Source organism: Eubalaena glacialis, chromosome 3 (genome assembly GCF_028564815.1).
Source record: "Eubalaena glacialis isolate mEubGla1 chromosome 3, mEubGla1.1.hap2.+ XY, whole genome shotgun sequence".
Lineage (NCBI taxonomy): Eukaryota > Metazoa > Chordata > Mammalia > Artiodactyla > Balaenidae > Eubalaena > Eubalaena glacialis.
In genome coordinates this window covers 171979498-171995476 of record NC_083718.1, presented here as the reverse complement: position 1 = coordinate 171995476, position 15979 = coordinate 171979498, and the positions used below count along the sequence as shown (strand labels likewise).

At 49.2% G+C, this 15979-nt stretch overlaps 1 pseudogene; it reads left to right on the top strand.

Moving 5' to 3' along the window:
- Nucleotides 1-6245: 6245 nt before the first annotated feature.
- On the top strand, nucleotides 6246-15668 carry LOC133087229 (mpv17-like protein 2; annotated as a pseudogene).
- The last annotated feature ends 311 nt before the right edge of the window (nucleotides 15669-15979 follow it).

Below are 15979 nucleotides of genomic sequence, written 5' to 3'. Positions count from 1 at the left end.
CTCCCTGGGCAGGATCTTCCAGGAGAAAAGCTGGGAATAAGCATGCCCTCCATCTCTATCCTGGTCTGAGTTGGGATGCTCTGGATGGGCCTGGCCAGTCCCCTCTCCTGGCTGGACATGCTCCAATGATGTCATGACGGTCACCATCAGATACCCATGGCCTCAGAGGGGGAGGTGACCGTGGGCTTCCCGCCTGCCCAGGATCACAGAAGTCCTCAGACATTCTTAGCCCTGAGTGGGAGACTGAGGGAGGACAGCGTGAGCTGGCCTGGCTGGGGGGCTCTGGGTCAGAGGAGGGGCCTCTTCCCTCATGCCTCTGAAGGGCTCACTGTGGGTCTGTGTCAGTATCAGCAGCACCGTCAATTCCATACCCTGGCCCCTCATTGATCCCAGAACTCCTGGCCGGGGGGTGATGTGAGGAGGGGGAGGATGCCATCACCTGGGACCCCTGTGAGGCTCGGTCCTTTCCCCAGAAGACCCCAACTCCATCTCAGTGTGGAAGGAACAGGGTCTGAGGGTAAGAAAATGAAGCTGTGTGACTTTGGGCAAGTACCTTGACCTCTCCGTGCCTCAGTTTCTTTGTCTGTAAAATGGGATAATAATGCTGCCTCTCTGGTAGGGTTGTAAGCATCCCGCCTGTACTGCAGGTAACAGCCTGGCACACAGGAGGAGCTCCATCCATGTGGGCCGCTGGTATTGGGGCCGGGTTTGCCACCTGCACCTGTCTGACCTTGAGGAAGTCATTTCCCCTCTCTGTGTCTCCAGCCCAGCCTGAAATGGGGCCCATTGTAATAACAGCACAGAGACACAGGTGGTGAAGATCAAATGGGATTGTCAATGATTAAAAAAAAGCCCAGGATGCCTGTGTACTGATCAGAATACATGGAACTCAGCAGAAGGTACAGTGCAGATGGTTATTACTGCCCGGGCTCTGCCGCTCCCCCTCTCCCTCCCCTCTGGTCTCTCCTCGGTGGTCTCCCAGCCCCTCCAGCTGCCTGCTAATGAGCCAGAGGCTTCAGTAATGAGGCTGCTTCACCATTTAATGCGCTGGAACAGCCTTGGAGGGAGAGGGGACGGGGTGGGGGGAGGAGAGGGGAGAGGGGGAGGCTGGCTCACCACGGCCCGGCAGCTCCAGAGTCTGCAGAGTCACTCCTCCCAGTCTAGAGCAGTCAGTAGAGGGGAGTGAAGGGCACCCCCTACTCTTCTTGTGAAAGTCCCTTGCCTGTGAAATGTAAGGAAGTGAGGACGTGAACGTGAGCGCAGCCTACACCCAGCAGCTGCGCACTGGCCTCCCCAACTCTAGGCTCAACCCCCTCCCCATCTAATCCCTGTCTGCCCCAGAGTGAGTCTGAAAAACCCCTCAGGTCTCACTGTGTCTCTTCCTGGACCCCATGGGGCCTACAATGGCCCCCCCTGCTCCTTTCTGGGCCCGGGGCCAGGCCTGTCCTCCTCACCACCAGGCCTTTGCACATGCTGTTCCCGCCTCTGTCTCTACTGCCCCTCCTTGGGCTCCCGTGGCCCCCGAGCTTCTCCAGTCGGCTCTCCTCTGCGCTGCAAGTGCCGGTTCACTCCTCCATCCTCCCATGGCACCGGAAGCCCCTTAGGGATCTGTGTCTGGCTCAGTTACTGCTATCTCCCCACTGTGTAGGGGGAGGTCCCTGACACCTTAGCCAGCATTTATTGAGCGCCGACTGTGTGCTGGGGACCGTGCTCAGCCTTTACAGGCATGTATCAATTAACCTTCAAAGTCATCTTCAAGGAGACAAGACAGCATTGGGTCTGGGAGCACAGACTTGAAGGCCAGGCCTGCTGGATTTGAACCTGCCTCTGCATTTACTGGCTGGATAAATCTTTCTGGAGTTACATAAGCTTGCTGTGCCTCAGTTTCCTCAGGTAGGATGGAGTGAGTAACGATGGCACCTGCCTCATGGAGTTGCTATGAGGATTTAAAGAGGAGTTCATATAATATATATGACTTAAAACAATGCCTGTCACAGAGTCAGTGCTGGCTATTAGTATTATCCCATTTTACAGATGAGGAAACCAAGAGAGGAGGAAAGTCACTTGCCCAAGATCTCAGCAACGAGGTGGTAGAGTTAGAATGTGCATCCAAGAGCTACCTGACCCTAAAGTACTTTTAGTAACTAAGCCTCAGGACCTTTGCCTTCGTGGGTCTCAGTTTCCCCATCTGTAAGTTGAAGGGGCTGGAGTGTGTGATTCCTGGGGTCCCAGTGCTAATACTTGTTGCCTCTATGATTCTCAGTGGAGATTCCAGACTTGGAGCAGGCTTCAGAACCCATGGGCTCCTTTTGTACATTCGAACCAGGATCTTGGCCACAGCGCCTGGATGACGTGCCAGATTTCTGGCAGGCAGTGGCTGGCAGATTAGTCTGAAGTGAGGTGGGCTGGATTCAGCAGGTGAGGCTTTGGAGGAGGTGCTTCTGGGGGACCCCCAGTGTTGGAATGCAACGGGACAGAAAAGTTGGGCTCCAACTGGTACTTGCCACCACAAGTCACAGGCAGAAGGTTCAGGAACACCACTGGATTCTGCAGGAGCCAGCTGACAGTATCCCCTTCAGAGCTGGAGCTGCCTGTGCAAACCCTGCTGGCTACAGAGGCCCTGGGATGGGGTGAAAGCCTTGAGCTGAGAGGGGTGGAAACCAGATTCTAATAGGGGGGCACCTACTATATGCCTGATGCTTTCCATACTCCGTTCCATTTTTATCCCTCACATCCCTCTGCAGACGGAAAGTTGTCCATTCCCAAATCCAACCACCCCATAACTTCCTCTCTTAACCTAACTCAGGTCCCCCCACCCCACCCCATTCCATCTCTCATCCAGTGTTTCAACAGCCTCTGCACTGGGAGCCTGTTATATTCCCACAGATCACAGTAGACAGAGGACATCTCCCTGAGACCCAAGTCAAACTGTGTCCCCTTATTCCTCCACTCATCCTTTAATGACCTCTCCTCCCCCTCCTCCAGTGGCCTACAAAGACCTGGATGATCTATTTCCTTAGGTCCTTCTACAGCCATTGACCTCCTTGCTGCTCTGGGAGTGCATCAAACTCATCCCCACCGCAAGGCTTTGTCACTGGGGAAGCTCAGGGTTTCACCTGCATGGCTCTGTTGTTGTGTCTTTCTGGTCTTAGCCTAAATGTCACCACCTCATAGAGGTCTTTTCTGAACTCCTGTCTAAAGGAGTCCCCACCACCACCCAAATCCCTGTGCTTTAGTGCATCTCTCCATTTCCTTTTCAGGCTCTGTTCTATGAACACAGGACACAGGAGTGAGCAGGACCTGTCTTTGTCCTTGGACCCTTGTGGGCTCTATTGATAAGGTGGAAGGATGGGAATCGATATTACTTGAAGACTCCCCCCACCACACACATAAATATGCACATGCAATTGATGGTGCCACACAGGAAGCACATGGGTTGCCATGGAAACATGTAAGGGGGCTGACCTATTGTAGGGGTTTGGGAGGGCTTCTGTGTTCATATCTAAGAATGACAACACATATCTAAAGGATGGGACTTCCGTTTCTTCCAAGATGGAGTAGCCCCAGGCCTCCCAGGTCTTCCCACTTACAACTAATAACCCTGGACATAACACAACAACAAGCATGGGAAGACTCTGAAAGATGGAAATAAGAAGGTAGCCTGCCTTGGGAATCTCAGAGGAATGATGAGGTGGTTTACTTATTGCCTCCCATATATCCCGACAGAGTGCTGCAGAAGCCTCCAACCCAGAACCACAAACAGACACAGACTAAAAAAGCTCCAAGAAAAAGCTGCCACTCTAGCCAAAGGACTGGGAAAAGGGTGGCCTAATAGCAGAAAAACTTTTTGTCAAAATCTGCCTTACTCCAGTCAAAAAGCAACAGAAAAACTACTCTTCCCCCCACCCCTCTGCATTTTCAGTGGGACTGAGCGGGAAGCTGATGTCCCCCCTGCCCCCACCCCCTTTGCAAGGAAGCGTAGATGCTCTGATTCCCCTGCCAGAGTAGTGTCAGATGGGTCTAGTCATGAGCTAAGCATCTCCCACTTGGCAGCAATGAGACTTATGGTGATAGAAGGTGCAGCTATTCACACTCAATGCCCCCATCCATCATCCGGCTGGTATCAGTAGGACCCAAAGAGAAGAGTCTCCCCACCTGGCATCAATAAAGCAGAATGAGGGGGTGGTGGCAGGGCTAGTTGGCACTCTGCTTCTCTTCTTCCCCTCCATGGTGTCAGCAGGACCCAGTGGGAAGCTCAGCTCCTGCCTCCACCCTGCAGCAGCAAAGCGGCATGAGTCAGCCTTCGGCTTTCCCATCCCTGGTGTCAGTAGGGCACTGGGAAGCTGAGCTTAATATCCTCATTCAGCAGCAACAAGAGGGTAGAGTTGGTGTCCAATTTCCAGGCATGCTGGGGGAAGCTGAGCATATACACCCATCTGGCCTCTTGCTATAACAGCTGCCAAAACAAACAAACAAACAACCCCCCTCCACAAAAACCAAAAAGCCACACACACACAAACCAAAAGAAATAAAAGATTAAATAGAATCCAGAGTCTTATAATATACAAAATGTCCAGGATACAAAAAACAAACAAACAAACAAACAAACAAACAAAAACTCATCATACAGGGAACCAGGAAAATCACAACTTGAATAGAAAGATAATCAACAGATGTCAACACTGAGATGAATCAAATGTTGGACTAATCTGACAAGGATTTAAAGCAGCCATCACAAAAATGATTCAATAAGCAACTATGAATTCTCTGGAAACAAATGAAAAACATCTCAGCAAAGAAATATAAGTTATAAAAAAGAACCAAATGGAAATTATAGTACTAAAATATACAATGACCAAAATAAAAAACTCAGTGAATGGCTTGACAGCAGAGTGAAGATGATAGAAGATAGAATCAGTGAACTTGAGGACAGATCAACAGATTTACCCAATCTGAACAACAGAGAGAAAATAGACTGAAACAAACAAACAAACAAATAAACAGAGTTTCAGAGACCAGAGGGACAATAGCAAAAGAACTAACAATGATATCATTAGAGTCTCAGAAGGAGAGGAGAGAGAGTGGGAGTAAAAATGTATTTGAAGAAATAATGGCTAAAACCTCCCCAATTTAATGAAACACGTACACCTACAGATTCAAGAAGCTTAGCAAATCCCAAATAGGATAAACTCAGAGAAACTGATGCCAAGTCATTATAATTAAATGTTCAAAAACTAAAGACAATGAAAAAGTCTTGAAAGCATCCAGAAAGAAACTACTTGTTACTTATAGGTTACATTAGTTTGAATGACAGTGGATATCTCTTTTGAAACTGTGAAGGCTCAGGTTAAGTGGTACAACAGTTTTTCAGGTACAGAGAGAAAAGAACTGTCAACCATGAATTCTATATCTGGTGAAAATATCCTTCAAGAATTAGGGGAAAGTAAAGACATTTTCAGATGGAGAAACGCTAAGAGAATTTATTGCTAGAAAATGTATCCTTAGAGAATGGATTAAAAGAAATTGTCTAAACAGAAAGAAAATGGTAGCAGAAGGAGGCTTGGAAATTCAAAAAGGAATGAAGACTATCAGAATGGATAGGGGTAAATAGAATATGCAATCCTTTCTCTCATGAGTTTTCTTACATATTTTGTGGTAGAGGCAAAATTTAAAAACCATCTACTGTGGTATTCAATATCTCTAAGGGGAGTGTTTAAGACTATGATACTTAAAAAGTGTGAAGGGTAAAGGGATCTCAATGGAAGTAAGGTGTTAACACTTAACTCTTAGTGGTAAAACATCAATACCAGTAGAGTACAATAAGTTATGTACATATCTCATAATACTTAGAGTAAACACCAATAAAACTATGACAGACTCAAAACACTAAATAAATCAATATGGAATCCTAAAAAAATGTTCAGGTAATGCACAGGAAGGTAGAAAGATAAAGAGGAATAGGAAACAAAGAAACCAAACAGAAAATAAAAAATAACATCATAACCCTAAGCCCTAACATAGCACTAATTAAATGTAAATGGGCTAAATACACTAATTAAAAGGCAGAGATTGGCAGAGTAGACCAAAAACAAAATAAAATAAACAATTACCCCAAGAACACATGATCCAACAATATGCCATGTACAAGTAACTCACTTCAAATACAACAACATAGATGGGGTGAAATTACAAGAATGGAAAAAGATACACCATGAAAATGTTGATTAAAGAAGTAGGGGCAGGTGATGGTATATGGTGGTTGGAACTGGCTGTGTGGCTTGTAGGCTGCAGGGCAGGCCTTGTTCCAAGGCCATGCACTGTTCGTCACCAATAATCTGGGCTGTGGCACTCTCATGGAGGCCGGGGACAATACATACCAGTCCTGGGAGATTTGTGCCTGGCCTTGACAGAAGTTTGACCCAAGGTGCACATCAAGCACGTTTGTGGTGGCCTACAGCATGGGCCCCGTCATACAATGTTGATACCTTTTCCTGGACTACCTGCTCCCTGTGTCCAACTGCTGTGGCCTCCTAAACATCCTCAGGAAGGTCCTTGTCAACCAGTTGATGGTTTTCCCTGTGCTGGGTCTCTGGTACTTCTTGGAGGGCTGGATGCTGGCCGAGAGCTGCCAGGAGCTGTGGGACAAGTTCTGGGACTTCTTCAAGGCTGACTGGTATGTGAGGCCAGCTGAGCAGCTGGTGAATTTCTATTCATGGCTCCTACCTACCCCCAGTTCTGAGTCACCTACACCAACAGCCTGATACTGGGCTGGGACAGGTACCTCTCCTACCTGAAGTACCAGATCCTAGGCCTTGTGATGCCCCCAGGCTTTGTGGTCCTGTGTACCATGCAGACTGAAGTGCCTCACCCCCCAACAAGATGTCAGACAGGGCAAGGCTAACCCCCTCAGCTGACTATCCTCCTGGGCAGGAAGGGGAAGGGCTCCCATAGCAGGCCAGGCCAGGGTCCTGGGCTGAATCCTAGCCTCACCCAACTGCTGGGCATCTAGCTGGGCTGCCCCTCCCAAACACTCTGCCTGGCCTCAGTTTCCTTACCTGGAACAAAACGATGAAGATGGACAGGCATCAACCAACCCTTCTCACCAGGAGCCTCAATGACTGGTGACTGAGATGTCCCATCCTCAGCACCGGCTCCCAGCCAGTCAGCCAGTTCCAACCCCCAAGTCTTCAACACTGCTGTGGGCAGGGCTCTGGTCTGAGCAGCTGCACTGGGCTCCCTCAAGCCCTGGGACTAAGGTAGGGACATCATCCATCCCCAAAAAGCAGTGTCCAGCCTGGAGTTGGTTCCCAGAATCTGGAACCTTAGGCAAGGTTTCATCTTTCTCTGGTCATGGGCTATAGAGATTCCATTAAATTCTCTTGGTAATTGAAAAAAAAAAACCCAGGAGTGGTCATATTAATATCAGATAATGTAGAATTCAGAGCAAAGAAAATTACTAGACAGAGAGGAAAGAGGGACATTACATAATGTTAAAAGAATCAACTCACCAAGAAGACATAACAATCCTAAATATGTATGCACCAAATAATAGAGCCTCAAAATACATGAAGCAAAAACTGATAAAGTTGAAAGGAGAAATAGACAAATCCAAAATTATAGCTGGTGACTTCAAAACCACAGTTTCAGCAATTGATACCACTAATATACAGAAAATCAGCAAAAATCTAGAGCAGAGCAAACAATCAAGAGGATCTAATTGACATATACAGAATGCTCCATCCAAAACACACATTAATTTTCAAATGCCCATGGAACATTCTCCAAGATAGACTATATTCTGTATCATAAATAACAATAACCAAAATAAAAAAGTCAATGTATGTGTTCAACAGCTGAATGGAGGGGGCAAAAGAGTCAGTCAACTTGGAGACAGGGCAGTAGAAATTACCCAATCTGAATAACAAAGAAAAAATATAATTGGAGGAAAAAAACCCCGAGCCTCAAGGATCTATGGAACTATAACTAAAGATCTAACATTTGCATCATTAGAATCCCAGAGGAGAAGAGAAGTGTGGGTGGTGATCTGAAAAAGTAGTCAAAGAAATAATGGCTGAGAAATTCCAAAATTTGGCAAAAGACATAAACCTATACATTCAAGAAGCTGAACGAATCTCAAATAAGAAGAACCAAAGAAATCCACACCAAGACACATTATAGTCAAACTTCTAAAAATTAAACAAAGTATCTTGAAAGCAGAGAGAGAGAACTGATACCTTATCAATAGGGATAAATAATAGAACGACAGTTTATTTCTCTTCAGGAACCGCAGAGGCTAGGAAGAAGTGGCAAATATATTTAAGTGCTGAAATAAAAGAACTGTCAACCTAGAATCCTATATTCAGTGAAAACATCCTTCATAAATGAAGAGGAAGCCATGACATTCTCAAATGAAGGGAGACTAAGATAATTTGTTGCCAGCAGTCCTACCCTAAAAGAATGGTTAAAAAATTCTCTAAATGGAAAGGAAACAATAAAAGAAGGAATCTTGGAATACCAAGAAGAAGAAAGAACACAGTAAGCAAAAATACGGGTAAATACAATAGACTTTTCCTCTTAAATTTTCTAAATTGTTTTTGATGGTTGAAACAAGAATTATAACCCTATTTGAAATGGTTCTAAATGTATATAGAAGAAATAGTTAAGACATTTATGTTTTAAATGGGGGAGGGTAAAGGGAGGCAAGTTTTCTATATTTACTCAAACTGGTAAAATCATGCCACCAGGAGACTGTAATAAGTGATGTAGATATAATGTAACACCTAGAACAAACACTAAAGAAGCTATAAAAAGAGATATACTAAAAACACCATAGATAAATCAAAACTGAAGTCTAAAAATTATTCAGGTAATGCACAGGAAAGCAGGAGACATAAACAAGGAATATTGGTCTGTAGTTTTCTTTTTGTGTTTTATCTTTGTTTTTGGTATCAGGGTAGCGAAATGGCTGGTTGAAAGTAACACAAGTTTCTTCAACTGAAAAAGTGAAGGAATAACAGGCCCTACTTCAGAGGGATGACTGTGGGGCTTAAGGTAATGCATGTAAAACAAATGCATTAATGCTCAGCACATGTAGTATATAATTCAACTTCAATAAATGATCACTCTAATTTTTCCTTAATAATGCAGTCTTACTTCCCAGTTCAATATCACCCTGGACTACAGTCTGAATCTACCCATTTTTTGTAGTTTTAAAATTTATGTTCCCAAATTGATCTGAAATAGCTATACATTTGATGCAATATATACACATAGATAGAAATTAGGATGATGGGGGGAAATGAAATCCTATTAGTTAAATAAATGATGTCATCAGGTCTCCATTCCTGGCTGAGTCTCTGTTATGGAGGCCTCACATTCCTGCAGGCCCTTTCTTCTAGGTGGTCCCACAGCTGGGACCATGCTCACACCCTGCTGTCTCCAAGTCCATAGAAAGTCCCAGAATTCAGCCTCATTGGCTCAGGTTGGGTCATGTGATCATTTCTGAACCAATAACTGTGGCCAGGCAGATACAGGACTCTGGTTGGCCAGGTTGACATGAGGGTGGAGTGATTTCTGCAGGACCCCCAAGGACTTAGAGGGCTGCTCAGCGGTTCCTCAAGGAAGATTAGGAAGCTGATATCAAAGGCAAGGCCTGGATGCTGCATGGGCCGAATCATGTTCGGAGTCAGAGTTGGGCCTTATTTCTTTTCTCAGGCTGCCATAACAAAGTGGACTGGGTGACTTAAACATCAGAAATTCATTGTCTCACAGTTCCAAGAGGCTAGACGTCCCAGATCAAGGTGTTGGCAAGGTTGGTTCCTTCAAGGGCTGTGAGGAAGCATCTGTTCCTTGCCTCTCTCCTCGCTTGTGGTGGGTTGCTGGCAATCTTCGACATTCCTTGGTGTGAAGAAACATCACCCTGGTCTCTGCCTTCATCTTCACACGTCCTTCTCCCTGCGTGCATGTCTGTGTCTAAATTTCTTGTTTTTATTAGGACCTTAGTGATATTGAATTAGGACCCACCCTAATGACAGCATTTTAACAACTTACCTGTGTAAATACCCTATCTCCAAATGAGGTCACATTCTGAGTTACTTGGGGTTAGGACTTCAACATATGAATTCTTGGAGGACAATTCAACACATGAATTTTTTTTTTTTTTAGCTGTGCCCTGTGGCATGTGGGATCTTAGTTCCCTGACCAGGGATCGAACCCGCACCCCCTGAGGTGGACACGAGGAGTCTTAACCACTGGACCACCAGGGAAGTCCCACAACACATGAATTTTTTCAACCCACAACAGGTATGGGGGTTGCCATGCAAGATCCTCTTTCCTGGGCCAGTGCACCCATGCTCTAGTGGAGGTGAGTATTATCTTCAGCTGAAGGGAGCTGACTTCCAACTCACCCTGAAAAGGCTGAGGTTACATTTTCCCCAGTTGGTGACCTCCAATTAATGACCAGTGGACACAGGTACAAAAGGCCTGGCTCATTGCCCAAGGGGCACAGCCATGTGGTGCCATGCATGCTCCAGGGCTCCCTGTGGGCTCAGGCTGAGGCCAGACTCGAGCTGAGCCCTCAGCCTTGCCTGGCTCCTCTCCTCCCTCCCCTGTTTCCCTCGCCCCCTCCTGAGAGCCCCCTCCACAAGCCACTTGCCCACAGGTCCCCATCCTACTCTGCTTCTAGGAACCCAGCCTACACTGGATCCCTGACTGGCACAGCTTCACTTATATGGCCACCCTCCTGAGGACCACATTCTTCCCTGAGAGGGGATGAGTGTAAAAGGACCATCTTGTCAGACTCTGAGGAAGAGAGGGGTTGGCATCTTGAGATCTTTTAAACCCAAACTCCTGCTGCAAACTCATCCCAATTCTCCCCATGTCTGCTCCAGGGCCTCATTCCATCCACCCTCTCCATGTAATTCTCACATTCTCCCCAATCCAGGTTTGATCAACAGAAGGTTTTAAACAAGTCCCAGAAAAACAAACAAAAGAAACCAGCATCTCCCCAGGGCAGCCACTGTCTATTGGCAAGTTGTACTCTAGTCAATATTTTTGTTTTCTTGATTTTTATATAGATAAAGAATTAAGCTAATTAATATACACTTTTTTCTTTCTTCAGGTCTTGGGAACAGCTTTGCCCCAAAGTGAATTGGTTATCAGATTTCAATAAAGGGTCTACCTTTACAATTATAGTTCATTAGTAGATTTACAAGGGAGGGAAGATAGTTAACTCCCGCTCAGAGGATGGCTTTGAATTTCTCCTTTTTCGGTGCATGGGTATATCCTGGCTCAAAGGTCTGCGAAAAATGGGATGAAAATTCCAACACCTCATCTGTACCAGTTGCAAATATAATTATGTGGGAGAAGACAGACATGGGGAGGGGATTTCTGTGCTAGGAGGACGTGCCTCCCGCCTCTTCAGAGCTGCCTCGTGGCTGGGAGGCTTGGTCACTGGAGCCCGACTGGCATCAGGTATGTTGGCCTGGGGAAGGGCTGCTCTGCTCACAGGGATGCAATCTCTGGGGATTTGGGTCTGGGCAGCCTTGGTCCTCTACTGAGCTACCATTTCTTGGGTACCTACTGTATGCTGGAAGCTTTCCATGGGTTTTCTAACTTGACAGTGATCATTTTACAGACCCATTTTACAGACAGGTGTGTGCAGGGCGCTGGGCTAGGAATGAGGAGCGGGGAGGATTGTGAAGGTGTTAAATGGAGACTCAGAGATGTGCGGGATTTGCTCAGGCACTTGAGTTGGAAATGGAATTGGAAGCCAGGCCCATTACCTCCAAATTTCCTGCTATTTTCACTCCCTCTTTGTCTCCATCTGGTAGATCTTCAAGTGGGTGGGGGCCCTGGAACCTGCATTCCAAGGAGACCCTGCTTCCGTCCAGGCCTGCGTGGGAGACCGGCTCTGGCCTCCGGCACACGAGACGCTAGATGAGTCCCTCCCCTTCTCTGAGGCTCCCCGTCCCTCTGTGAGGGGGGCGGGATTAGTGCTTCCTGCGTCCTCGGCTGCTTCTACCGAAGGCTTGCTGAGATGCTGCTGTGGAACGTGCCTTGGCCCGTGCTCAGCACACAGTAGGCATTTTTTCATTGTGACCGTGCCCGAAACTCCAGTGCCAGCATCAGCCCTTTCTAGGTGCCCCACTGGGAGAACATGACTGCAGATAAATTCATGCCCAGTTTGACCTCAACGCTGCTTCCCAGATGGGTCCAACCCTGCCCTGTACCCACACCCAGCACCCAGCTGGGACTTGAACTCAGGCCTGTCTGGCCCATGTGGCCCCTGATGCTTCTCTTTCCCAGTGGAAAACCTTCCTTCCCCCACAAACTCTTTGGGGCAGTTGAATTGGGGTCCCCGCCCCCGCCGGTGCTACATCTGGACTTCCTTCAGCTTGACCACATCCCCTCTCGTGGGCCCAGAGCAGACACCCCATCTCAGCACACTTTTCCCATCCCTGTAGCCCCAACTCCAGCCTGGAAGCTCTTCTGCCAGCTCCCCACCCCACCATGTTTGCTGCGGCTGGTTGGGGATGTGGCTGCCTTTCTGGAAGGTTCTGTTCCCTTTTCTTGCTGTCAGATTTTCCTTTGTAGTTTCCTGTCTTCATTTCTGGCAGGACCCTTTGCACAGGAACGGAAGGCACCTCCGGGCTTCTCTCCCTGCGGTGGTGCAGAGCCGGGAATTCTGCTCCTTGGTGCCTGGGGCTTCCTTTGGGAGGGGGAGGGGTATGTGATGAGCGTCCCGCATGCATCTTATTCTAAAGGGCCACTGAGGCCATCACGGCCTTTTGGTCCCTTCCCCCAGGGTCCTCCCTCCTGGGGCCTGGGGTCAGTGGGCCCCGTCCAGCTGCCATGGTGTTTCCCTTTCCAAGACCCAGCCTGGGGCGGCAGATGAGGGTGGGGCCTCCCCAGGAGAAAGAAACTGCCGCTGCCCTGGGCCGGGCTGGGCTGGGAGCGGCCAGGCCACGTCCGCTGCCCAGGTGCCGCCTTCTCCCCCTCCTCCCGGCCTCTCCAGCAGCAGCCCCGGGGTCTCCCAGGGAGTGGGGGTCTGAGAGGTGACTGCGGGTGCTGCATGGACAAACATTAGTATTTTATATTTTACCAGTCATGTATTTATTTTAATGGGTATCAGGAAAAATACTCACACGCAATTAATGCACTAAACCCTTGATTTCATGGATGTTATTGCTTGGGGTGAGGCAAATTGAAAAAGGGAGGTCATTTCAAGTCAATTTAAAGGGAGTGATTGAATCAAAATCAATGTCGTGCAGGTGGAGGGTGGAGGTGGCGAATGCACGGGAGGGTCAGAGAAGCTACTGGAGCTCGGGAGGCACTGAGGAGGCCCACGAGCCTGAGCGAGATCCCCGGGGTCCAGCCTGGCTCTGCCGGTGGTGGGACGGGGGACCTTGGGCAGCTCACTGCACCTCGTGAGCCTCAGTTTCCTCCTCTGTAACGCGGGGATGAGCAGTAGCAACTTGCGGGTCAGTGGCGGGGGTTAAAGCAGGTGAGGCGGGTGGAGGGCTGGCCCAGAGATGCGGCAGCAACGGATGGTGGCAGGGAAAGAGAGGGACACAGCTGGCAGGGACGTCGAGTTCAGGTTTGTTTGCTGTTTGTTATAAGGAGAGAGAGACTTGAATATAACCAAATATGAATCAGATGTGAAGGGGAGGGGACGATAGTGCTAGAGAGAAATAAATATAGATAGATAGATAGATAGACAGACAGACAGATAGATAAAGAGATTAAAGCTGCCCCTCCCTCTCCCCCTGGACAGATTGAGGAGGTGGGTGGGAGGGGCCTGACAGAGCATGTCTGAGCCCAGACAGAGGGAGGGGACAATCTCCATCTCCAGGAGGAGGAAAAGGAGGGCTGTGTGGGTGCGGGGGGGCTTTGCATGTTTGGTGTCAGGAAATCTAGGGAGTTTCTATTTTGAGGCTTGGGGTTTCTTTGGGCAGAGGAGTGAGCTCACCTGCTGAAAAGGACAGGAGGGGGGAGGGGAGCAGGAGGAGGGGGAGGGGCTGAAACAGTCCCCTTGGTGGTGAGGCCGTTGTGGGTAGGTGGGAACTGGGGGAGGCGCTGACTCCGGGAATCCCTTGGACCTTGTGGGGCTGGGTGAGCTGTGCGTTTGTGGGTTGGGTCACGCGCTGGGCTGTGGGTTGAACTGACCCTGCACCACTGCTCAGCCCATCTGCCCTGCTGTTTGCACCCGAGTCATCCAACTTGTGGTCCCTGTGTGCCAGGAAACCCTCTGTGAGAGGAGGGCCCTAAAGTACTGGGCCCAGGAGATGCACCAGCCTCCCAGCTGGTCCCCTCACTCCTGTCTTGCTGCTGGAAGGTGCTTTCTAATATGTGAATTTTCCTGCCATGCCCCAGCTCAAGAACCTTCAGTGGCTCCTAACTGCCTGTGGGCTCAAGTTCAACCTTCTTGGCCTGGAATTCAAGGCTTTTCTGAGTCTGGCCCTGCCTCCTTTCAGGCTGTCTCTTCTCCCTGCTCCCCCATGACACACCCACCTGGGTGCTGGACCTGGGATCCAGCCACACTGAGCTCTTCCTCACATAAGTCAGGCTCTTCTGTTCCTCCTTTCCTCTGCACATGCTGTACCTCTGCCCAGAATGCCCTTCCTCCTCTGCTGAGACTGGTGATGACTTCGCCCCTCCCTCCTGCAGTCCTCCCTGACTCCCCTGGGGAGAGTGCTCACTCCCCAGTGCTCCCTCGGGACTCCACCAGACCTCTACCTATGGTCATTCTCACTGGGCTGGAAGGGCCTTCGGGCATCAGTGACAGTCTTATCCCTCATAGTGTCTCCCTCCTGCACAAAGCAGTTCTAGGTTCATGCTGTAAATCAGCAAGAGAACAACTGGATGGATGGATGGGTGGGTGGATGGGTAGATAGATGGATGAGTGGATGGGTGGATGGATGGATGGATGAATGGACAGACAGATGGATGGATTCACAAAGAGTTAGGAACCAGAGAGCTCCAGGAAAGGAGCCAACAGAGAGCTCAGAGCCCAGCCTCAGATCTTGCCTCAGCACATGTTTATTGACGGCCCACTGTGTGCCAGGCACACAGGTCTCATTCTAACCCTCATGCTATCCCCACAGTTAGGGTCATCACTTCCATTTTACAGATGAGGAAACTGAGGCTGAGGGAGGCCCAAGGAACGCACCTAGGAAGTGAGCAGACCACGGTTTGAGCTTCAGTTTCCAGGGCCCTTCCTGCGGACCTGATGCCTGTGCCTGATGGAGCCTGTCAATGTTGGTTATTTCATGTCTGCTTTGATTGGGGCACAAGGAAAACCACCTGCTTTGGAGCCAGACAGGCCTGGGTGGGAATTCTGACCCTGTCACTGAACAGCTGGTGAATTGGACATGTCATATCATCGTGGACACTAAGTTTTCTCATCTGAAAAATGGGGATAATAACAGAGGCTCCCAGGGCTGTTGTGAGTGAGGATTACAGAAGACAGAGTGTGTGAAGTGCCCGTCACAGGTGAGGGGTGGGGGCTCTGAACACAACCCCACTTTGCCCACCCCCCCTTCTCTCCCAGGCCAGCCCCTCCCTCAGGCCTCCAGGCCCTGGGTTCTCTCCCCTCGGCCCTGACCCCAGCTGCCTGTGTCACCCCGGCTGTCTGTGCGGTTACTGTAGCCACCACCTCAGCCCCGTGAGGTGGGAAACAGGCCAGAGGGTAATGAGGCTGCACGGTTCTGATCTGTCCCCTGATGCTCTGGCCTCACAGCATCTCTCCACATGGAGGCAGCCCGGTCTCTGGTCCTTGAGCCAAAGGTCTGTCCTGCCTTGGCCTGGGGTGGGTGCGGGCTCCCCTCTGTTCACATCTGACCAGAGGGGCCCGGGCAGCAGCTGCCAGAGATGCTCCTGCCGTCTGGACCACAGGGAGCAGGTTGGTGGGTGCCCTCGCCGCCTGGCCCCGAGGGACTTCTCCTCTCTCACATGCAGGCCTCTGCACCCAGGCTGCGGT